Here is a 25,178-nt window from a genome sequence, read left to right on the forward strand (position 1 = left end):
CTCGAAATATAGCCTGAAAGCTATGAATATATCTGATAAAGCGTGAGCTTTTTGTAACTGAGAATGATTTGCTTGTTCTTATTCTTGCTAACTCAGTAAGAATCACTCTCTTCTTCTAATCTGATCTCATAGGCTATTTATATGCTTTGCTCCCAACGGTAATATCGAATACGTTTAAATGTCATATATCCGTTGATTTTTCCTGAGTAGACATGTCATCATTCTTCTGACAATCGTACACTGTGGCATTCTGATATACGGTGCTCCCACTATAAGTTGCAGTCTGCTCTTTTACAAATTTTCGATTGTTGGCCACGCTCTTTAACTGATGACGTGTCAAGCTGATTTATCAGTTGACTCTATAGCCGATTCGATGAACTGATTGTATAACTGATCTGTCATAACAGATAGTTCAGTTCGCTACACAGCTTCAGTTAGCTTTAATCAGTTCACTTGTCTTCGATTGTTTAGCGCATTAATTATCAGTCGAGCAACTTCAGTTCAAGTCATTTCAATCTAGTTGCGTTTAGTTGAGTCTGTAATCTTCAAACGCTCAATTTGTCAAACTCCGAAATTTTGATTTCAACACACACATCTAACATTTTTCAGGTGTAAAATGACCGTTTTTCTCCTGAAACCCTAACTTTTCCAATTTATTCTTAGGCCTTAAAACGATGACCCGAATCCATCCAAACTTAACATAACATCTTAAAATACACCCATAAACATTTCTGAGACGTAAAATTAAGCTTCTCGACTAATTTCCAATTCGTTTTAAAACATAAATGTACGTCTAGGTTTTAACCCGAATCGACTCGAAACTTAACCAAACTTGAACCATAGCTTATTTAAACTTAACCATACCCTATACAACCCAAATCAAGCCAATTAAAACCTTTGATCATGCCTAGAAACTTTCTGGAAAATTCTGCACTAAATCTAACCAAACCCTAGTCCTAGCCAATTTCAAGCCCTTAACCACCACGTCCAAACCCTAACCTACCCTCTTAGGACCATTACTGACCCCTAGAGACTCTTTTGGACCGAGCTTAATGATATTAGAACCCACAGCCCCGAACCCTACATGGTGCGCACGCCCAAGTAACATGCTACAGCCCTTTCCCTTCAAAACAGCCTTCCCTCAATCAGCCTAGGACCATGAATAAGACCCTATTAGGACCACTGAACACTGCCCCAACAACAGCCACATCCATGCCCTTCTAGAACCCTAGTTCCTTAAAAGCCAAATTTTTCGTTCAGATCTTGCTTCCCTACTGTCCAGCCCTTAAACATGTATATATAGGCCCTTAAACATGTTGGAAAATGTTCTTTCCCATAGCCGTTTCGTGTCATCTCATTTGTGCATCATAATCATGAACTTAGAAACATAAAAACTCAAGTTTTGTTCATGTTTTGCCATAAAAACGAAATATATAAGAGGAAAGCATGTTTTTCATGCAATCATGTATAACACACATATTATGGTATAAACGATGAGTGAAGGAAGATTAATTTGTGCATTTGCATATTTTACGCACGAAAAACAATCTTTGACGCGGGGACGTTGGCAGAGAGATGGAGGAGGAAGCTTGTTGAAATCTCCATCAAAGTTCCAGTGATTTTCTCTCAAAAACATGTGATGTGTGTGTTTGTGTGATGATGGAGAAACCCTAGGTCTCTTAGTATAGGAGGCATGAGTTTTAGTTGAAGATTAGGGTTTTAGAAGCCTTGATTTTGGTATAAATAATTGTGTAGGAGTTTAGGCTCAATTACCTAGGTATAACATGCCCATTAGATAGTTGGTAAAATATTTTGTTTAGAAAATTTTTTGAAAATATTAGTCGAGCCCCCAAAAAGTCCTTATTTTTGTCAAAAATCGATTACCGATTTAAAATACAACTCAGCGCGTAAAAACACATCAAAAATCGTTTTCGAAAATAATCATTAAAATATACCACATATTAAATAATTAAAAATAATCATTTAATAAAAATACTTTTCCTTTTATGGTCCACGGTCTCCCTTCCTCGATCGCGTCTCGAATACCTCTTAAACACAGTTTTAATGAATTTTAATAAACATGCCTATCATATTCAATAAATGCAATTAAAAAAATTTAATTAAGCATTTTTCATTTTTCCTAGATTTGCATCTAGTTAGATTACGTCATCGCATTTTGGACATTACAAACACAATGCCAAACTGAAACTCTTAGTATAGCACTTCTTATATAGTCTGTAAAACTGAAATATGCTCTAATTCGTAGCCTGATGCTACTGATAAACATAATGAATTTAGAGCTTGAATATGCAATCGGAAATCTTTAGAATATGCTCGTAAAGTATATCGCAATTGATTGTTTTGATTGCTTTGTATATTCGCTTCTTTTCGTTCACCAACCTTCTTCAACTGATTCGATCAGCTATATATATTCTTCGAACTCAACGGTCACATTTAATGTCCATTTAATGACAAATATCGGTTGATTCGTCGTGTAGCAGCTTTATCTAACAGTAGTACGAGGTTTTTCAGATTTTTCTGTTCTGATAGAGTTGTTCTGCTTTAGTACGACATGTCGGACTGTTTTGTTGATCTTTTAACTGATGTCGTTGCCAAATTATTAGAAGTCAACTGATCAGTTAGCTGGGCCTTATCAGTTACGAGAACTTCAGTTGATATTCAGTTCAACTTAAACGAATTCTTCAGTTGTGTATGTTCAATATATCCTTTAAATTCTTCAGTTCCTTTAAGATTAATTTGTCAGACTGTGAAACCTATAATATTTCAACAATTTTGTTTTTCAATTATTTGATAATATATTTAACAGTGATTTGTAACATATTATTTTCAAAGATTCTTGAAAAAACAGTAAATTTTAAAATTTTATCTTGTTTTCCTATTTGAAAAGACTGTTGTGGCGGATAAACAGAATTTTGAATATGTCCAAAAGAAAGTTTATGACATCTTTCAATGACATATATATAATTTATAACAAAAGTTTTGATAAACCAATTAACAAAATATATTAATTGATTTTTTTTTTGAAGAATTTATAATAACTTTCTACAATATAATCATTGTTGGAAACTTATTTTCGGTTGTTTGAAAAACTAAGGAACTAAGTTATTGGACTAAACTGATCACACTTAAATAAGTTGCCTAACTGAAGATTAATGCGCAGTTTATAAAAGACAACTGAAATCAGCCGAACTGAACTTACAAAGACAACTGACTGATCAGTTGACATATTCAGTTGTGAGCTTATCAGCTGGTCACTCAGCTGTACACGTCATCAGTTGAAAAATACATCCAACCGACAAAAGTACAAAGTAGACTGCTACTCGTAGTGGAACGCCGCATTTCAGAGCTACAGTGTACGAATGTTAGAAGAATGTTGACGTGACAATCAACGGATGAAAGATTCAAATATTATTTAATGTTACCGTTCAAGAGAAGCCTATGAATAGGTGAGAAGAGCAGTTGAGAAACAACTATTGAATCTACATGATCTATCTATTCTCTCAAGCTTGCTGTTACTCCGCTGAATTTATTACTCTCTTTTGAGAATCAAAAAGCTCACACTTATCAGAATCATTCGTAGCATCTGAGGCTACTTTTCGAGCTTAGAAGCACAAATCATTGAATTGTTTATTTTTTATCTTAACTAGATTAGTTGTGCTAAATTCAGTCGAAGAACTGTGATATTTAGTAAATTAAGAGTTTCAGTCTTGGTAGTGTTAAGTCCAAACTGAAGTGGGTCTGCACAAGTTTTGTATCGATCAAAGTCTTTTAGTGCAATCCTATCCTTGTGATAGAAGGGTGACGTAGGAGTTATTCAATCTACGAACATCTATAAATCTTCGTGTCATTCTTTCGGTTATTTATTCTATCTTTCTGTCAGTTTATTTCCGCGACTGTTATCATTCAAACAGATTGTCATCGACTGACAAGATTCCTAAGTTTCAGTTTGTCACAAAACTGACACTTCATTCGAAAAAGTTATAAAATTCATGAGTGTTTATTCAACCCCCCTTCTAAACACCTATCAACCGATCCTAACAAGTGGTATCAGAGCTGTTGAATCTTGTCTCAGAATACTATTACTCACAAACTGATCAACATGTATTCATTCAACAAAATACCGATGTTTTCTAGAGAAGATTTTGATGACTGAAAAATCAGAATGCAGGCTCATTTAGCTACACAAGATGACGACATGTGGTATGTCATCACTGATGATCCTATGAAGATTCTAAAAGCAAATACAGCAGTTACCATTACTGATGGGGCACCTCATCGCATGGAAAAGCCCGAGAAGTAATGGGAAACTGAGGACAAAAAGAAAGCCAATCTAGACAATGTGGTTAAGGATATCTTATACAAAACGCTGGGTAAATCACTTTCAGCAAGATGTGCAAAACTGGCAAAGAAATATGGGAAAATCTGATCCAGCTATGTGAATGAAACGAGCAAAAAAAATAGAACAAGCTATCAGTTGTTGTTCAAAAGTTTGATAACATCAAGATAAAAGCTGGTGAATCCATGCATGATTATGATGAGAGGATCAGTGGTATTATTAATGAACTAAACGCACTTGGAAAAGTGTATTCAAACAAAGAAGTGGCACTGAAAGTGATCAGAGGTCTTCCCAAAGAATGGGATGTCAAGACCATGGCAATGAGAGAGTTAAATTATCTTATAAGATCGAACTTCATGACTTCTTTGCTAATCTAAAGGCTTACAAGTTTGAACTACAAACCAGAGAAGGAGAGCCTTCTGCACCAACTGCCACAAAAACTTTAACTGCTATCAAACTGGAACCAACCGGTTCAGCTGAAAATCTGCTGATGAACTGAGCAATGATGCTATTTCATTATTTGTCAAGAAATTTGGAAGGTTCGTGAGAATGAATTAAGGAAACTTCCAGAAGCAATATCAGAAGAACCAATCTAAAGAAAAATCCTATGTTTGCTACAACTTTGTAAAATCTGGTCATTTCATAGCAGACTGTCCAAAGCCAAAGAAGGACGGTCGAGTATCAACTGATAAGGGAAAGAAGCTCTATGAGCACAGAAGAAGGACCAAGGATGACAAGAAATTATTCAAAAAGAAGCATGAAGTGCTTTTGGCTGAAGAAAGCAAATCTAAGTGGGCTGAAACTGACAGTGATGAGTCAGTTCAGAAAACCCAAGCAGTTCAAGTGAATATGAAGAGGAAGTCAAGTGCCTAATGGCAGATGAAGCTGAACTGGAGTCAGCAAGTGAACAGGTATTTGATTTTAGCTCTGTTGATTTCACTCGTGAGGAACTCATTACCACACTGCATGACATGGTAAATGAGTATCACAAACTTGCTCGATAATTTGAGAAAGTTAAAACTGATCCCAATGACAACAAGACAGAAACTGATGAGTTAGTTGAACTGTTGAGTCTCAAAAGGGATATTGCACAGCAAAAACTGAAATGATCAAAAATCAAGCTTTGATATGTTAGTTAAAAACAGAGATTTCAAAACATGTTGAACTGATTCAAGCTTGGAACAAGTCTTCAGTTGCATTAACTGAAATGCAGAATTCTCAAAAATCAGTTGATGATAAAAATGCTTTAGGTTTTAACAGTCTTGATGAAAATTCTTCAAGTGATACAAAGCCAATGTTGTATGAAAATAAAGTAAAGTACATTACCTTTGTAAAATCAACCATGGTAAATGAATTTTTAGAACCTAGTAAACCAGCTGTTCAAATGATTGAAAATAAGAACAAAGGCAAACGGTATGGTATTGGATATGTTAGAGTAGGTGCTCGTCGAGCCAAGTGTTGGCCGAGTGTTCACAATGAAACTCTATGTATAAACGATCTTTATTTTGATAATATTTGAAATTATTATTTTGGCACTTCTTTATCTGTATACCCATGCTAGTTGCATAGATAAAGTCCTTGAATATACAAATAGTAGAAAGAATATGAGATGCTCATATGATGAGTATCATGAAACTCATATTTGGAATACTGTATATTCTAAACAGTTCCTAGTCGATTCAGCCGCCGCTAAGAAGGATATAGGCCGCTCGAGTTAGAGACTAGTATCTGCAATGTGAGTACCATGTTTCATTGGTAGGGGACATTGTGATGTCCGATCATGCAGATAGGTGCTCCTGGTAAAGTGCACTGAACAACCCTCCATAAAGGACTTTCCAAGTGGTTCTCACTTATCGAGTGGAAAGGTCCTAGTTTAAGGTTGTACACCATTAGTCCTTATGACCCGGGACAACATTGAGACTCTATGTGCTAGAATTACACTTTGGCTTGTTTACCGACTCTCATGGGGTCATCAGGTGGCAAGGTTGGGTGTTCTGTCGAAACATATAGGAGTCGATGCATTGTAGTCGGGGATTCACCGCTTACCTTCGGGTATGGATATCCTATGTGTTCTCATGTGTATGTAGATTGAAATCTCTGATCAGAGTATAGTGGTAATTATGAAAGGGGTTTCATAGATTACACCATCGATGCAACTACGATATGACACATAGTATCGATTCATTGACAACTCTCGATAAACCAATGGTTGTCGAATCGGTCGGGATATATGAGTTGAAGGGACCGTACTGTACGCTAACCATAATTGAATGGTTCTTGCAGGCACTATCATTTGATACCTAGGGAATCATGTAAGCGATGTTGCTAGGCGTTTAACATGGTTGGTTGGTACTATCAGACTTGAGTTCTGACGTTCTTGTTATCAAGGGGTTGATAAGTAAGAATGGAGCAATTGTGGTATGCTCATATAAGGACATGTTTAGTCCGAATCACATGGAGATGTGAACCCACGGCTAGTTGTATCAATGAACCATTGAGGGCCACACAAGTGCTAGCTTTCTAGATCCCGTTGAGAAGTAAAATAGTTCAATGTGTTGAACGGCTTATAAAGGAGTTTATAAGCGTAAGGAAAATTAGAAGTATGACTTCTAAGAGAGAAATGTAAATTTTAATTTATGGAAGTGTTCCTAAATTAAAAGTTGGCCAAGTGAATAATGTATTTGAAAATTGTGATTTTCATATACATTATTATGGACTAAATTAAATTAATTCAAGTGTTGAATTAATTAAACACTAGTGGACCTAGTAGAGTCCAAATAATTAAATTAATTCAAGTGTTGAATTAATTAAATTAAATTGAGTCTTGTAGAGCTCAATTTAAATAAATTATTTAACTAGTGGACTTGAGTAAATTCAAGTAATGTTTGATTAGTCTCAAATATGTTTGAGATAATTAAATTTAGTCCATGGTTTTTAATTTGTTAAAAACTATATAATATATGCATGCATGGGAGGTGAAGGGTTGGAGACAACTTTTGCAACTATCAAGGCTTCGCATGCTACTTTTGTCTCTACTTTTTGCAAGACCAAGACAAGTCTCCCTTCCCCCATTCAAGCATCACAATGGCTGAAAAATACACACACATTCTCTCCCATTTTTCTCTCAATTTTCTTCTTCAAGTGTTGAGGAATGAAAAATACTTCTCTTTTGAAAAATGCTCTAATTTTTCTAGTGCAAAATTAGAGTGATTCTAGCTAGTTGGTGGTGGGCTTAATATTTGAGCAAGGTGGGCTCAAAGGAAGCTTGAAGATTGTCTTGCCATTGAAGAGCTTAGTAGTATATCAACTAAGTTGGAGCCATCATCAATTTTTTAAGATTGATAGGTACATTTCTAAACACACTATGAATGTCATCTTTGTGTTTTATTGTATTTGCTATACAAAGAACATGGTGGCCGAAATTTTCTTGTGTAAAATTCGATTTTCGAACTTCCGTTGCGCTTCCGGTCACCGTAACCGATCCCCTTTCAGGATATAGCTCTGAGAGTTCAACTGATACAAGAAACTGGTCACCTAAACGATTCAGTCACAAAAATCAGTACTCAAGGAATGGTTATTACAATTACTACAACTATAAGCCAGTTCAGAAACGATATCAAAAGAATAGCCAGTTGAAAAAGGATACAAATCATACTGTTTTATCCTCACATCACAAACATATTGCCAAAAATTCGAGAAAAACCATTTAGACTGATTCAAGTCTGGGTTCCTAAAGGACTAATCAGTTTAGGACCCAAATTAATATGGGTACCAAATTATATACTATGTGTGATTAAAGGTAACAGGAACAAGCAAGGAATCAACTTGGTATCTAGACAGTGGTTGTTCGCGACATATGACATGATATGCAAATTTGCTATCTCAACTGATCATATATACTAGACCAAACATCAGTTTTGGAGACAACTCCAAAGGTAAAACTGTGGGTAAGGGTAAGCTTATCTATGGTAATTTTACGATTAAAGATGTTTTGCTAGTTGAGAATTTGAAGTATAACCTGCTAAGCATCAGTCAATTATGCGACAATAATTTCTAGGTTCAGTTTGACAGACACACGTGTGAAGTTAGAGACTCAACTGATGAGGTCATCCTAACTGAAAATCGTTGTGGTAATACTTACAAAGTCAGTTGGACTGAACAACCTTATGCACCAGTTTGTTTCATTGCTTCCAAATCTTCTAAAACATGGTTGTGGCATAAGAGACTGAACCACTTAAACTTTAAATATATTGCCTATCTAAGTAACCATGATCTTGTAATTGGTTTGCCCAAAATAGACTTTTCCAAAGACAAAATTTGTTCAGCATGTCAGTTTGGAAAGCAAGTAAGATCTTCATTCAAGAACAGAGGTTGTAAATTATCTTTCTGATGCTTAGGACTGTTGCATATGGAGATTTTTGGTCCAATACCAGTTCATGAGTTTAGGAGGAATGAAATACACCTTAGTAGTTGTGGATAATTTTTCAAGATTTAATTCAGTTGGGATTGATCGAATAAAGTCTGACAGAGGGACTGAATTCATCAATAAAAATCTTTAAACTTTTTTAGAGAATACTGGAATCAAGCATGAGCTCTCAGCAGCTAGAACACCTATACAAAATGGTGTAGCTGAAAGAAGAAATCGGACCCTTAAAGAAGCTGCTAGAACAATGCTTGTTGATTCTGGTATTTCTCAAAGGTTTTGGGTTGAAGCAGTAAACACTACATGTTACACTCAGAACAGATCGATGATTAATAAGAATCATGTGAAAACACCTTATGAGATCTGACATAGAAAAAAAAGTGTGGTTTCCTATTTTAAGATATTTGGCTGTAGATGTTTTATTTTTAATAATGGTAAAAATAATTTAAAAGTCTTTGATGCTAAATCTGCAGAGAGAATATTTCTTGAATATTTTTCAGTTAGCAAAGCATATAGAGTTTTTAATAAATATTCTTTAAATGTTGAAGAATATATCCATGTGCTAACTGATAAGCCAACTGATCCAGTTGAGCTAGGTGATTGATTTACAGAGATCAGTTTGGAGAATGATAATGAAGAAGAAAATCATATCAATAAAAATATCCTTCAAACACCTGAACCATAAATACTAGATCAAACAGTTGAACAAGGACCGACTCCTGAAAATCAGTTGGTGGAGCAAACAGATGATATTCAGTTACCAACTGATACAGCTCCAACTGAAAAAATTCATTTGCCTTGCTGATATGGAAACAACAAACAATGAACTCAGATGGAAGAAATCACATCCTCTAGAATTGGTGATAGGTAATCCATCTGACCCGGTAAGAACAAGAAATCAAATGATTAATTTGTTCATTCATTCAGCTTTTGTATCACAATTGGAACCAAAGAAGACTGATGAGGCTCTTGCTGATCTTAACTGGATAAATGCAATGCAAGAGGAACTAAATCAGTTTACCCATAACAATGTTTGTGACTTAGTTCCAAGACCAATTTGTAAAACAATTATAGGTACAAAATGGGTATTCAGAAATAAACTGAACGAAGATGGTTCAGTTGCACGCAACAAAGAAAGATTGATATCACAAGGATATAGGCAGGAAGAAGGAATTGACTATGATGAAACGTATGCGCCAATTGCAAGACTAGAAGCTATCAAAATGTTCCTTGCCTATGCATCATTCAAGAACTTTAAGGTCTACCAAATGGATGTAAAAAGTGCATTCTAGAATTATCAGTTGCAAGAAGAAGTTTATGTTGAACAACCTCCAGGTTTTATCAATCAATCTTTTCCTGATCATGTCTACCATTTGAACAAAGCTTTATATGGTCTTAAACAAGATCCAAGAGCTTGGTATGAGACACTTTCATAATTCTTAACTGATCATGATTTTACTATTTGATCAGTTGACAAGAAGTTGTTCAAATTTTCTAAGAATGATCATATTTTACTTGTGCAAATTTATGTTGATGATATTATATTTGGGTCAACTAACCGCAAATTGTGTGAGAAGTTTGCCAAGTTAATGCAGGATAAATTTGAGATGAGCATGATGGGTGAATTGACATTCTTTCTCAGACTGCAAGTGAAGCAACTGGATACTGATATTTTTATCAGTCAGACCAAATACACGAAAGAATTGCTCAAGAAATTTGGCATGAAAACATGCTCAGCTGCAATCACTCCCATGATTTCATCAGTCAAACTTGACAATGATCAAGGGGAATATCAGTTGAGCCGACACTATACAGAGATTTAATAAGTTCATTATTGTACCTAACTGCTAGACGTCCTGATATTTTTTTTGTTGTTTGCATGTGTGCTAGATTTCAAGCAAATCCTAAGCAATCATATTTTTCAGTTGCCAAAAGAATTTTAAAATATTTAAAAGGCACTCAAAATGTGGGATTATGGTATGCTAAAGACTCTTCTTTCAATTTAGTTGGATATTCAGATGCAGATTATACAGGATGTAAGCTATATCGAAAAAGAACCAGTGGATCTTGTCAGTTTCTTGGAGACAGACTGATCTCTTGGTTCATCAAGAAGAAAACATTCATAGCTACTTCCACAACTGAAGCAGAATATCTTGCTGCTGGAAGCTGCTGTTCCCAACTGCTCTGGATTCAGCAACAACTGAAAGATTATGGAGTTGATGCTAAAGAATCTCCCATATTTTGTGACAATACGAGCACGATTGCAATAACTTATAATCCAGTTCTTCACTCAAGGACTAAGCACATTGATGTCAGGCATCACTTCATCAGAGATCATGCTCTGAAGAAAGCTATCAGACAGGAATATGTGTCAACTGAACAACAAGCTGCTGACATCTTCACCAAACTAATACCAGAGACTAAGTTTTCTCACTTTTGCAATATACTTGGTTTAATTGATTTATCTTAATTATCTCAGTTTTATTGATGTTTTGTCAATTGCTGTTCATTCAGTTCATCATTTATTTGTTTATCAATTGATGTCAGTTAGTCACTTATCAATCGTTTTATTCAGTTCATTAATTGTCTGTCAACTGATGTGTCAGTCTTGATATTCAGTTCAATGTCTGTCAACTGAGGTCAGTTATTAATTTATCAGTTAATATATTCAGTTCGTTCATTACTTATCAACTAATTATAAGTGAAGTTTTTGCAGTAAGTAAAAAGACAACAATGATACATATCAATATTTTATTAAGCATGAAATCGTATCCATACAACATTATTTAGCTGTCTTCCTACAACTTTTTGCCAATCATTTAACCAATTTACATGTTCTTGGATATGCAGTTCTTTGAAAAATTCAAAGCAGAGACCCTCTCAAGTTGATGTCATTCTTTCCACAGCATCACATGCCACAAAACTATATCAGTGACAAGCTGAAAAACAGTGACGGACGTTAAAACGACTGAAGTACTTTCTTGCTATAGATCTTGTTGAGTAGTGGGAACTGAACCGTGACTTCGAATAGAATAAAGATCGTGGACTTTATTCCAAGAAGACATCACCTTCAACCAGACATATTCTTCAATGTATTTCTTCATGTCTTCCAGTTCTCGTGCTCTTTGTGTCAATATGTGATGATTGCTGCTGCAGGCATCTGAAATGATCGAACCAGACTCACTAGACAAACCAGACACACTCGACATATTGAACTGTTGTTATCTAACATTGTTTTCATCTTTCTTATAGACAGATTTCATTTAGTATTGAAGAATATGAAGCGTCTCAAGTCAATTGAACCGTCTTTTGACTAACACAGACTGAGTTTTTTTTACCCTTTCTCTAAATTATATGCATTTATTAAGGGGGAATGTCGATTTGAAAAGTTAACTGAGAAGAAAATAGTCAGTTGGTCTTCAACTGAACTGACTAAGTTCTCAACTGGTCATTCAGCTGCTGATCAAACTGATCTTCTCTTATATGCTAACTGATAAATCGAATAATATTCTATATTAAATGATGTGACTGTTTATCGAAGCATTAATTGCTGTCTTTTGATGAATAGTATTTTGGAATGTGGACCCACATAATCCATTAATAATTTACACACGTTTTTATAACACGTACACACGTTTTAAATTCAAATTTTCATGGACTGACATGTGTCCAAAAATTTGAAGAGTCGCTTGCATTAGTACTATACCCGCTCCATTTCAGTTTTTCTTCTTACGCATACATTCAAGCACTCAGAGCCAAGTTCTAGTTAAAGCATAATCTCTTTAACATATTTTACTCAATCAAATATAAATGAATGTTACTAATAAATATAATGAATTTAGAGCTTGAATATGCAATCGGAAATCTTGAGAATTTGCTTGTAAAGTATATCGCAATTGATTGGTTTGATTGCTTCGTATATTCGCTTGTTTTTGTTCACCAACATTCTTCAACTGATTCGATCTGCTATATATATTCTTCGAACTGAACGGTCACATTTAATGTCCATTTAATGACAAATATCTGTTGATTCGTCGTGTATTATCTTTATCTGACAGTAGTACGAGGTTTTTCATATTGTTCTGTTCTGATAGAGCTGTTCTGCTTTAGTACGACATGTCAGACTGTTCTGTTGATATTTTAACTGATGTCGTTGCCAAATGATTAGAAGTCAACTGATCATCCGATCAGTTAGCTGGGCATCATCAGTTACGAGAACTTCAGTTGATATTCAGTTCAGCTTAAAGGAAGTCTTCAGTTGTGTATGTTCAATATATCCTTTAAATTCTTCAGTTCCTTTAAGATTAATTTGTCAAACTCTGAAACCTATAATATTTCAACAATTTTGTTTTTCACTTATTTGACTGAATATGTTTAACAGTGATTTGTAACATATTATTTTCAAAGATTCTTGAAAAAACAGTAAATTTTAAAATTTTATCTTTTTTTTCCTATTTGAAAAGATTGTTGTGACGGATAAACAGAATTTTGAATATGTCCAAAAGAAATTTTATAACATATTTCAATGACATATATATAATTTATAACAAAAGTTTTGATAAACCAATTAACAAAATATATTAATTGATTTTTTTTAAGAATTTATAATACCTTTCTACAATATAATCATTATTGGAAACTTATTTCGGTTGTTTGAAAAACTAAGGAACTAAGTTATTGGACTAAACTGATCACACTTAAATAAGTTGCCTAACTTGAAGATTAACTGCGTATTTTATTAAGGCAATTGAAACCAAGCCGAACTGAACTTACAAAGACAACTGACTGATCAGTTGACATATTCAGTTGTGAGCTTATCAATTGATCACTCAGCTGTACACATCATCAGTTGAAAAGGACATCAACCGACAAAAGTACAAAGTAAACTGCTACTCGTAGTAGAACGCCGCATTTCAGAGTTACAATGTATGAATTTCAGAAGAATGTTGACGTGGCAATCAATGGATATAAATATTTAAATATTATTTAATGTTACCGTTGAAGAGAAGCCTATAAATAGGTGAGAAGAGTAATTGAGAAACAACTATTGAATCTACATGATCTATCTATTTTCTCAGGCTTGCTAGTTACTCCGCCTGAATTTATTACTCTCTTTTGAGAATCAAAAAGCTCACACTTATCAGAAGCATTCGTAGCATTTGAGGCTACTTTTCGACCTTAGAAGCACAAATCAGTTGAATTGTTTATTTTTTATCTTAACTAGATTATTTGTGCTAAATTCAGTCCAAGAGTTGTGATATTTAGTAAATAAAGAGTTTCAGTTTTGGCAGTGTTAAGTCCAAACTGAAGTGGGTCTTTACATGGTTTTGTATCAATCAAAGTCTTTTAGTTCAATCATATCCTTGTGATAGAAGGGGTGACGTAGGAGTTATTCAATCTCCGAACACCTATAAATCTTCGTGTTATTCTTTCAGTTATTTATTCTATCTTTCTATCAGTTTATTTCCGCGACTGTTATCAGTCAAACTGATGGTCATCGACTGACAAGATTCTTAAGTTTTCAGTTTGTCACAAAACTGACACTTCATTCAAAAAAAGTTATAAAATTCGTGAGTAGTTTATTCAACCCCCCTTCTAAACACCTTTTAACCTATCAACCGATCCTAACAATCATATTCTTTTTCAAAAAAACTCTGCAAATACCAATTTCTGAAAAGGTCTCATTTTGAATTATAAAATTTATGATTGATCTACTCTAGCAAAAGATCTTTTTTTTAAAATCAATCTTTTGTTTAAAACCATAAATTAAACAAAACTCATTTATGATATAGTATCATTATATCTAATGTTTTGAACATTTATGACAGATCGGTTTTAGGCACCCGGGAGGGTGCTTCAAGCAAAATATTTCTCAATGAGCTGCAATAGCTCGTATTCTAAGAATGTAAACACCGATGAATTAGAACAATTTTGGTTTTAAACCAAGTGGAAAATACTCGAAATAATCCTTCGTTAGGAAAGCTAATCAATCTAAAGCTTTAACTTATGTAAACTGATTAACTGAAATAAGAGGGATCGGTTTGTGCTTGTATCAGTTTAGTTATGGTGAGAACTGAACTAATATCAGCTGAACTGATCAAATCAGTTTTAAAATAATAGTTAAACAGATAGGAACACGAGATATGTTTATGGATGTTCGGAGAGTTCAACTGCTCCTACGTCACCCCTTCTACCACCCCGCGTAGGTTCCACTAGAAAACTTTGATTTATGCAACACCTTGTACAAACCCACCTAGCTTAGCGCTTACCCACCGCCTAACTGAACTCCTAGTATAGACTGAAGGTATCACTTTCCAGCCGACACTTGTTTAACGACTGTGTGTCAAAGATTACATACACACTTTTTACGTATTTGTGCACGACGGTATTTTAGCGGTGCTTTGTGTGTGTGAGAACTGATCTTTGAAAACAATCCGAAAGGTGTTCTCACACACTGAGGGAAATAAAATTCTACACTAAGTTGATATAAATTTGGAGTGTTCCCTCGACTGGGCTGATTGCTTCTTAGTAAGCTGATATGCAATAAGTGTGCCCTTTCTTTTCTCTCTTGTTTTTCACCTCTCGTTCATATATGTCTGCACTAATCTTCATCTTCTATTTATAGTTGCTAAGCATGATCGTACCGTGAGAATCAATTATTGTATCCATTGCATTTTGAATATGTTCCTCGAAATGTGTCTGTACTTTCCGACACCATTCCGGTACGTTTAAGCTTTAAACATTGATGCAACGTGTATTATTGTCCTTTGATTGGAAAATTTCTTTTGTACCCTTGTGCACAGCTGGATTCCATAGAATAAGCTTGTCGTGTTCTGCAACTGATTGATTTTAACTGATGCTCTGAACTGTTCTTGAACTGGTGAGGTGAAATCAGTTCACCCGTCAGCTGAACTGATTTCACTGATTCAGTTGAATTGGTGAGTTGGGATCTTTATCAGTTAAACACTTCATAAGCTGGCCGAGCTTCTGAAGGTTTTCTGCTGAGCCACCTATCAACTGGACAATCAGTTTAACTGCTCTTGATACTTTAGTTGTACTGGTTCAGTTCGATCAATCAGTTGTCACTTTCAGTTTGTGTCTCGATAACTTCAGTTTAAGCTTGCTAACTGATCAGTTCGAAGCCTGATCAGTTTCAGTTTCAGTTTCTGTGCACTTAGGCAAACTCATTAGAAACAAATAAACAAGTTTGGTTAACATCAAAATCAAGATTGCGAACATGAAATGTTCCAAAAATCTCTCTCTTTTTATTATCACAAAACTGGAACAGTTAAAGTGATTTAAAATAAATTTAAACAGTTAATAATTCTCCCCTTTTGTGAGAATAAAAAACGTTTAAAAACAATAAAGCGAATAAAAGAAATTTCAGTTCGAGAAATAACAGAAAGAAAAGCTCGCCCTCAACAACTGAATAAAACGACTTGAAAACAACTTTTCAGTTCGAGGGATAACAAATTTAAAATCAGTTTTAAAAGAATAGCTCCCCTCAAGAACTGAATCAAAACCTCCCCCACAAAAATCTAATCCTTGCGCAATTTTAAAAAAGTTTAAGCAATAAACACTCAAGCAGTTAAGGCAACATATAAACTTGAAAAATCAGTTCAGTTACGTGCAAACTAATTGGATACATATAATGTTAATTTAATCCATTATGCATCCTTTGTATTAATATAAACACACCACCTTATGTAAGGGAATTTCTACTAAACTTAGAAAATATCAAATGACATCAAGTATCAGTCAGTTTATATAAAATAGAACAGAGTGTACCAAAATTAGTCGCCTAGAATGCTTGGAATACTGCATTAATTTTGAGTTTATTTTGCCATAAGGACAGCTAATTGCCTTGGACTTGATCTTTGTGCTGGCTAACTGGTCTAACTGATGCAAACTGGACTCAACTGATGCTGAACCGCAATGATCAACTACTAGGATTTGATATGACAATGAAGCGGCGTCACTTCTGATGATTAAGCTCCACTAGGGGTATAAACGAACCGAACACGTTCACGAACTTTTCGAGCATGTTCGAATAATATTTGGTTCGAATTCGAAATTATCGAACTCAAGCTGAACTCGAACATGTTCGAATATTTTTCGAATCGAATTCGAGCTAAAATTATATTGTTCGATTGTTCGCGAGCTATTAGCGAACTGTTCGCGAACCTTAGCATTATATTTAAAAAATAAATAAAATATTATTAAGTACATATATATACATACATATTATATTCATGTATTGAGGTCCAACTTCAGACTTAGTCCAACTTCCAACACTCCAAATATCCAAGTATCAACGTTTGTTCCAAAGTCAAAACCCTAACAATTTGTTTCTCTCATCTTTCTCTCACCATTTCAAATCCTCCACTGCTCATATTTCTTCTCTGCAAGATTCAAGATCTTCGCTGATAGTTCTCGACTTTTCTGTAATATCAGTTGCTTCATCTCATATCTCAGTTGCTTCATCATCGATTAAGGTATACACTTCCTCATTGTGGTTTTATTTTAGTTTTTTTGTTTAAATACTGCATTTTTAACCATGGATCTTCGTCTTTTTCTCCATCCTTTGTGTTTGTGGTATTTGGTGACAAGCTTCCACAACTCTATTGTGCATCATCTTTGGAGGTAATTTTATTTGAGTTCAAGCTTGTAGAACCCAGTAAATGCTAGTATTATTTAACAAGAGATACAAAAAATTTTTGATCTTTCAAAATATTGTCTGTACAAGATATGGATTATTGAGTTATTGAATATGGCAACAGCTCGTTCGATTGAAAATTCAATGAGTCCAGTTGTAAGTTCTGATGAGATAGTTGAACAAACCATTAATAATGAGGATGCTGCAAATTTACTCATGGAAGAAGAAGATAATATGTTCCATAAACCTAAAAGGCAGAAGAGGTCCGGTGTATGGTTAGAAATGACTGAAGTGGTTGATTCAAATGGTGATGATAAATATCAGTGTAAACATTGTTGGATGTATTTAGCAAAAATTAAAGCAGATACGACAACACATCTGAAACGTCATTTATCCCATTATTGTAAATATTTGGAGGCTAAGAAGAAGCTTGAAGATAAAATGAAACAACAACTTGTTTTTGCTCCTATTGGTGTAAATCCAACATCTTTACCTCCATTCCATGATGGAAAATTCAGCATGGAACTTATGAAAGAGGCAGCAACGACATGGATTCTTATGCATGATCACCCTTTTTCAATATTGGAAGAAGAAGGATTTAACATGTTTTGTAGACGTGGAATGCCCGAGTGGATTGGGGTATCCCGAGCCACTGCGGAAAAAAATTGTTTCATGATTTATGAGATGGAGAAAAAAATGTTGTGTAATGTGTTAAAGACGGTGAGAAATATTAGCTTGACTACAGACTTGTGGAAATCAAAGAATCAGAAAATCGAGTATATGGTAATCACAGGACACTGGATTGACTCGAATTGGAAACTGAACAAATGTGTTCTTAGTTTTGCTAATATCCCCCCTCCTCGTTGTGGCCCTCAAATATCTGATATGTTATAAAGTGTGCAAGGGAATTGAGACTTGAGAATAAGGTGTACACTGTATCTGTTGATAATTCAAGTGTGAATGATGCTGCAATTAAGTATATGAAGGAAGATTTTTCTAGAATAAAAAATAATATAGTTTGTGTAGGAAAGTTGTTTCATGTTAGGTGTTGTGCCCATATTTTTAATCTTATAGCAAAAGATGGCCTAAATGAAATCAAGGATATAATTAATATCATTCGACAAAGTGTTGATTTATCAGGCGGACAGATGCAAGGCTTCTTAAATTTGCTAAGATTATTAAGCAGTTAAAGTTAGATGAAAGGAAATTGATTGAAGACTGCAAAACTAGGTGGAATTCAACATATGATATGCTGAAAGTTGCTATATCTTTGAAAAAAGTTTTTCCAAGATTCAAGGATCGAGAACCAAGTTATATTGATTGTTCTATGGAGGAAGATTGGGAGAAATTGCAAAAGGTGTTTCCTATACTAAAAGTATTTTATGATGCTACAAAGATAATTTCAGGAACCGAGTATCCCACCTCCAATTTGTTTTTGAGTGAAGTTTATCGAGTAAAGATGGTTTTAGATGAAAAATCCCTTGATGAAGAAGAGTGTATTCGCAAAATGGTTCAAAAATGAAAAGTAAGTTTAATAAATATTGGGGAGAGTGCAATTTATTGATGTTTATAGGTTCTATTTCGGATCCAAGGTGTAAAATGTGAGTGCTTGAATTTACTTTCCCAAGACTTTATTCGACAGGAGATGCACAAGTTAATATTATGAATGTTCGAAGAGTTTTGTATGATATTTACAAGGAATATGCAGAAAGTTCTATTGAAAACCTCCAGGAATCAAGGAATGGTTCAGAATCTCTAGGGAGTAATCTACTGAGTCGAAGTTTGGAAGAAAATACTACTTCATCATCAGAATGGTTTGAATTTTCTTCTTATTTGAAAGAGATGGAAACTGAGCAATCAGAAAAATCTAAGTTGGATGTTTACTTGGAGGAAGGATGTCATCGATTTGATCCAAAAGAAGAGTTTGATGCTTTGAGTTGGCGGAAGTTGAATGTGTACAAATTCTGATATTATCTTCCATGGCCAGAGATATTTTAGTTGTACTTATCACCACAGTTGCTTCAGAGGCCACATTTAGTGCAGGGAGTCGTGTTATTGACAAATATCGTGCTTCTTTAGCTCTTGCTACTGTGGAAATGTTGATGTGTGGAGGAGATTGGTGTCGAAAGCTATATGGAGTAGCGAGAAAGATGAAGGTATTTTTTTTTCTAATTCTAAGCGAGTTTGTACATTGTTACACAAGTTTTATTTTTATTGATTGCAGGCTGAAAAACAGCACAAGTCAATTGAGTTACCAGTCGATTGAACTCATTAATGGTATGTATATTTCACATGTGAAGATAACTAATTATGTTGGCTAGTTTCTACTCTCACATTTTGGTATATTTTCTTTGCTTTTCTCGTGCAAAAAATCTGTAACTACTTTATTTAAATGCAGGATGGTAACTGCTTGATAAGTTGATTCTGGTGGGAGGTTAGACTTTTGATATTTAAGTAGTTTAAAATGTTTCTGTTTTGAAAGGTAAGAAATCATATTAACTATCTTATTATTATTCTGTATTCACATTTTCATCAAATAGTGAAAATGCATTATAAATATAATTTGTTATTGTAGGATTTGAGGAGTTGAATATGATGTAATTATTTTGTTGAAGTTCAAATTGTTCAAGCCTATATGTTGCTTGATAATAGCCTTTTGATAGTTGAAGAGTGTTGATCTTTAAATTTTGGGAGGTAAACAATTATGTGTACTATCTTGTTTTTTTTTTCTTCTGTTTTTTATAAATAAATTAAACATATGAATTTTCTGAATGCAGGTATTTAAAAAAAGAATGGACTTTTGAACTATTTTGCTGAAGTTTGATAGTTAAATAGTGTTGATATTTAACTTTTAGAAGGTAAATAATTATATACATTATCTTTTTCTTCTATCATGTTTACTGTATTTATGCAAATAAACAAAACATACGAATTTTATTATGTGCAGGTATTTGAGGAAGGATCTTCAAGTTTGGATGAAATGGCTTAACTGGAAATTTGATACATATTTTGTTTGATGAAAAATTGTAAATTGATGATTCAAAAATATAATGAAATCAAGGAGGACTAATATTTAATGGTTTGTTATACTTGTTTTTTGGTGTAGATAGGTGATACATTTTAATATTTTTGAATAACAATTGAGCAATGAAACAAACCACCATTTCTAATAGTGATTCGAATTATTCGATTTAGTATTTGAAAATTTCGAATCGAATTCAAACTCGAGACTCAGTTCGAATCGAGTTCGAATCGAAAATAATAAAAGTTCAAGTTTCAAATGGAGCTTTGAATATGTTTATTCGGATTCGAGCTCGAATACTGAAAATTTCTTAAAATTTGGTTCGATTCGATTCGTTTACAGTCCTAAGCTCCACTTAACTTATCAGTTTCAGCTGGTAGTTGGGTTCCGTCTGTTGATCAGTTGAACTGGTAAGCTGGCAACTGAAATCTTGTCTGCTGATCAGTTTAGCTATCCTGGTGTCAGTTGAACTCAAAAATCCCACAAAAAGCTAAACAACAAAATAGCACATCAAACATATAAAATATTATTATAGAGTTTTGAAAACCATTTTAAACACATTTTAAAAAGAATATCAGTTTTCAAATGTCTTTTTTAGAATAGCTAGCTCCGATACCAATTCATAGATCGGTTTTAGGCACAAGCGAGGGTGCTTCTAACACAATATTTTTCAATGAGCTTCAATAGCTCGTGTTCTAAGAATGTAAGCACCGATGAATCAGATCAAATTTGATTTTAAACCAAGCAGAAAATACTCGAAATAATATTCCGTTAAGAAAGCTAATCAATTTAAAGCTTTTAACTTGTGTAAACTGATTAACTGAAATAAGGGGGATCAATTAGGGCTTGTATCAGTTCTGTTATGGTGAGAACTGAACTGATATCAGCTGAACTGACCAAATCAATTTTAAAACAATAGTTAAAAAGTTAGGAACACAATATATGTTTATGGATATTCGGAGACTTCAATTGCTCCTACGTCACCCCTTCTACCACCTCGGGTAGGTTCCACTAGAAGACTTTGATTTATACAACACTTTGTACAAACCCACCCAGCTTAGGACTTACCCACCGCCTAACTGAACTCCTAGTGTAGATTGAAGGTAACACCTTCCAGCCAACACTTGTTTAACATCTGTGTGTCAAAGACTACATACACAATTTTTACGTATTTGTGCACGACGGTATTTGAGTGGTGCTGTGTGTGTGTGTATGAGAACTGATCTATGAAAACAACCCGAAAGATGTTCTCCCATAGTAAAGGAAATAAACTTCTACACTAAGTTGATATAACTTTGGAGTGTTCCCTCAACGGGGTTGATTGCTTCTTTGTAAGCTGATATACAATAAGCATGCCTCTCCTTTTCTCTCTTGTTTTTCACCTCTCGTTCATATATGTCTGCACTAATCTTCATCTTCTATTTATAAGTGCTAAGCTTGATCGTACAATGAGACTCAATTATTGTATCCACTACATTTTGAATATATTCCTCGAAATGTGTATGTACTTTCCGACATCATTCCGGTACGTTTAGGCTTTAAACATTGATGCAACGTGTATTATTGTCCTCTGACTGAAAAATTGCTTTTGTACCTTTGTGCACAGCTGGATTTCATAGAATAAGCTTGTCGTGTTCTGCAACTGATTGGTTCTAACTGATGCTCTGAACTGGTGAGGTGAAATCAGTTGACTCGTCAGCTGAACTGATTTCACTGATTCAGTTGAACTGGTCAGTTGAGCTCTTCCTCAGTTGAACACTTCATCAACTGGCCGGGCTTCTGAAGGTCTTCTGCTGAACCACCTATCAACTGGACAATCAGTTTAACTGCTCTTGATACTTCAGTTGTACTGGTTCAGTTCGATCAATCAGTTGTCGCTTTCAGTTTGCGTCTCGATAGCTTCAATTTAAGCTTGGTAACTGATTAGTTCGAAGCCTGATCAGTTTCAGTTTCTGCACACTTAGGTAAACTCACTAAAAATAAATAAACAAGTTATGTTAACATCAAAATCAAGATTGCGAGATTTTGATCTTATTTGAGAAATGGAAGCTCTGTGGTGGAAAATCCACAATATAATCTAGAGGATAAATATAAAACGAGTAGATTTGGATCTATAAATAGATCTAGTTAATAATCTTCCTTGATCATTATTGAACTGTATTTGAACAGATCCTTCATTTCATTGTATAACTTGTTGTGAATTATTATTAATGATAGAATTTTTAGGAATAGCCTATTCAATAATCTAGTTTTCAGGGAAAATTATTTCTTCCCATTTAATATGTAACGCCCTGAAAATTTAAAGTCCACGCAAACCACGTGCATGCATTATTAAATTCTTTTGTATTTTAATTAAATATTTTAATTGCATTAATTTATTATGTTGTGCATATTTGCATGTTTAAAAATCTATTATAATTAGATGTATACGATGATATGTTAATACGTAAGGCCAAGGCCCAGTTGACCGGTGAGAGTGTTGCTGGTGTCCCCACCACCCAGTACTGTGGTTACATGTAGATGGATCCATCGCCCAACACGTAGACGTAGATGAACACGTAAGTCACAATTAACGATCTGAATTCAACGAAAGGAAAAAAGAATACGTATATGTTGATGATGATATGTATATGAACATGTTGATGATGACATGGATATGTTTATGAAAATGTTTATGAAAAAGGAATATGAAAATGTTTTTATTTAAAGTCTTATGCATCATGAAAATGTTTATGAAAACGATTATGTTTAATTTTATGCATCTTCATGGAGAAAGATATTTTAAGTACAAGTATTTTTCACCGTTATATGTTGACTGTATTACGTATTACTCGTTATCAAGATTATGGTGTGTTGAGTCTTTAGACTCACTAGGTGTGATGGATGCAGGTTATCATGATAATGCTAATGGAGGTCTTGATGGTTGATCCGACTGGACTGAAGGTGCACATGACCCGAGGACCGACGCTAGTTTCCGCATATATGTTATGATTTATGTTAAAAGATTTTCATGACTTTTATCATGAGTTTGAGTGGTTTTTGAGAGGTTATAGTATGTGCTATACTTTTCAAATGTTATTTTTAGATTTAGAAAAATGTCAGTTGGTTGTTTATTTTGAAATGATGTCAAAAATATTTTATGAAATTTTATGGTTCGGCCGAATACTATGTGAGGTTTTTTTTTAAAAAAAATTTCTAGTACTTTTGAAGCAATAAAAAGGGCAGACGTTTCAGTTGATATCAGAGCAATGGTTCTGTAAAGGGTTGTGCCACCATCAGCGCCAGAAAGATCAGTCGTCAAGCCTCAACTTGTAAGTTTTACATGCTTTATGTGATTCAATATGATTTTATGATGTTACCTGCATAAGTACATGAATTATATGTTCACGTCACATGTTTAATAGTAATATGAGGATATATGTTTTATATGCATTAGAATTTTCATACGTGATACGATATGAATTAAGAAATTATTTGATTTCAACGCATGTTGGCTTTGTGATGGAATTGGACGATGTTGATTTTTGGGTTTTAGTATTGACGTTTTACTTTTGGGCTATAAGTTAATCATGAATATTATGATTGTTTTATGGAACACGTAGATTTTCTAAGAAATATTTATGATTTATAGTTACTAGTCGAATTAATGTTAAGGAATTTGGGGACTAGTTTAGCAATAAGTGAGAATTTAATGGTTTTAAGGATAAGAATTTTTGAGGATTTAGATTTTTAAGAATGATTGGAACCTTGGGATATCTTGATTTTAGTATTATAATGAATTTGAATCAAGGGTTTTTAAGGATGAATCGATATTAGGCTTGAAAATCTAAGCGTAAGCGGATGTGTTTGGGATTTTAAGATTAAAATATGATAAGTTGACGAAAATTTTGGGTATTAATTAAGGAAAATAATCTACGATAAGTTTGGTTATCCATCTTTTAATATTGGGGATCGTAAGAAAATTTGAAATTCGAGGTTATAATAGTAATAACACCAAGTCATTTGGGTCTTTTTAAGTTGCGATTTGAAAATAAGGATTTAAGAAGGAAAATTTAATTGGGATCAAGGAGAAGTAAGGACATTCTAGAGTTTAAGTTTTATCAGAATAGCGCAACGGAAGCGTGGATTTTTGGGATACTAGAACTAAGACTAAACTTTGGGTTATTAAGGATAGGCGAATTTCGAGGACGAAATTCAATTTAAGGGGGGAAGATTGTAACGCCCCGAAAATTTAAAGTCCACGCAAACCACGTGCATGCATTATTAAATTCTTTTGTATTTTAATTAAATGTTTTAATTGCATTAATTTATTATGTTGTGCATATTTGCATGTTTAAAAATATATTTTTCTATATGGCTGCATAAAAATGTATTTTTTAGGAATATTCAAGCGACGACCGAGGAACGGGGACCGAGGGCTGAAGAAAATGTAAAATAATTTATTAAATAATTATTTTTAATTATTTAAATTATGGGTGATGCTTTTTAGTATTTTTGAAAATAAAGGGGTTTTGAGGTGATTTTATACGCCGGGATGTAAATTTTATCGGGGTTGGTTTTTCAACTAAAATACGAGCTTTTTGGCAACCCGGCTAATAAATTCACATTTTAATTAAAGAAAAACCTTGGTATTATTTTATTAAATCCTAAATTAAACTAATGGGCTTAAATTCATGGCTTGATAGGCCTAAAAGCCTACTTAGTGATAATCTAGTATTTA

The 25,178-nt window shown here is 34.0% G+C and overlaps 1 long non-coding RNA gene across 4 annotated transcripts; it reads left to right on the forward strand.

Annotated features, from left to right (window-relative positions):
• The first annotated feature begins 17,062 nt into the window (after positions 1 to 17,062).
• Positions 17,063 to 20,541, forward strand: LOC140833701 (uncharacterized). 4 transcript variants are annotated; one of them, XR_012118532.1, is made up of 7 exons: positions 17,063 to 17,275; positions 17,391 to 19,592; positions 19,661 to 19,713; positions 19,835 to 19,918; positions 20,012 to 20,130; positions 20,214 to 20,294; positions 20,384 to 20,541. It is a non-coding gene; the product is annotated as an uncharacterized lncRNA (long non-coding RNA). The 4 variants fall into 4 exon arrangements; XR_012118530.1 differs by having other exon boundaries at positions 17,391 to 17,423; positions 17,561 to 19,592; positions 19,835 to 20,130; XR_012118529.1 differs by having other exon boundaries at positions 19,835 to 20,130.
• Positions 20,542 to 25,178: the final 4,637 nt, after the last annotated feature.

Source organism: Primulina eburnea, chromosome 6 (genome assembly GCF_022965805.1).
Source record: "Primulina eburnea isolate SZY01 chromosome 6, ASM2296580v1, whole genome shotgun sequence".
Classification (NCBI taxonomy): Eukaryota; Viridiplantae; Streptophyta; class Magnoliopsida; order Lamiales; family Gesneriaceae; genus Primulina; species Primulina eburnea.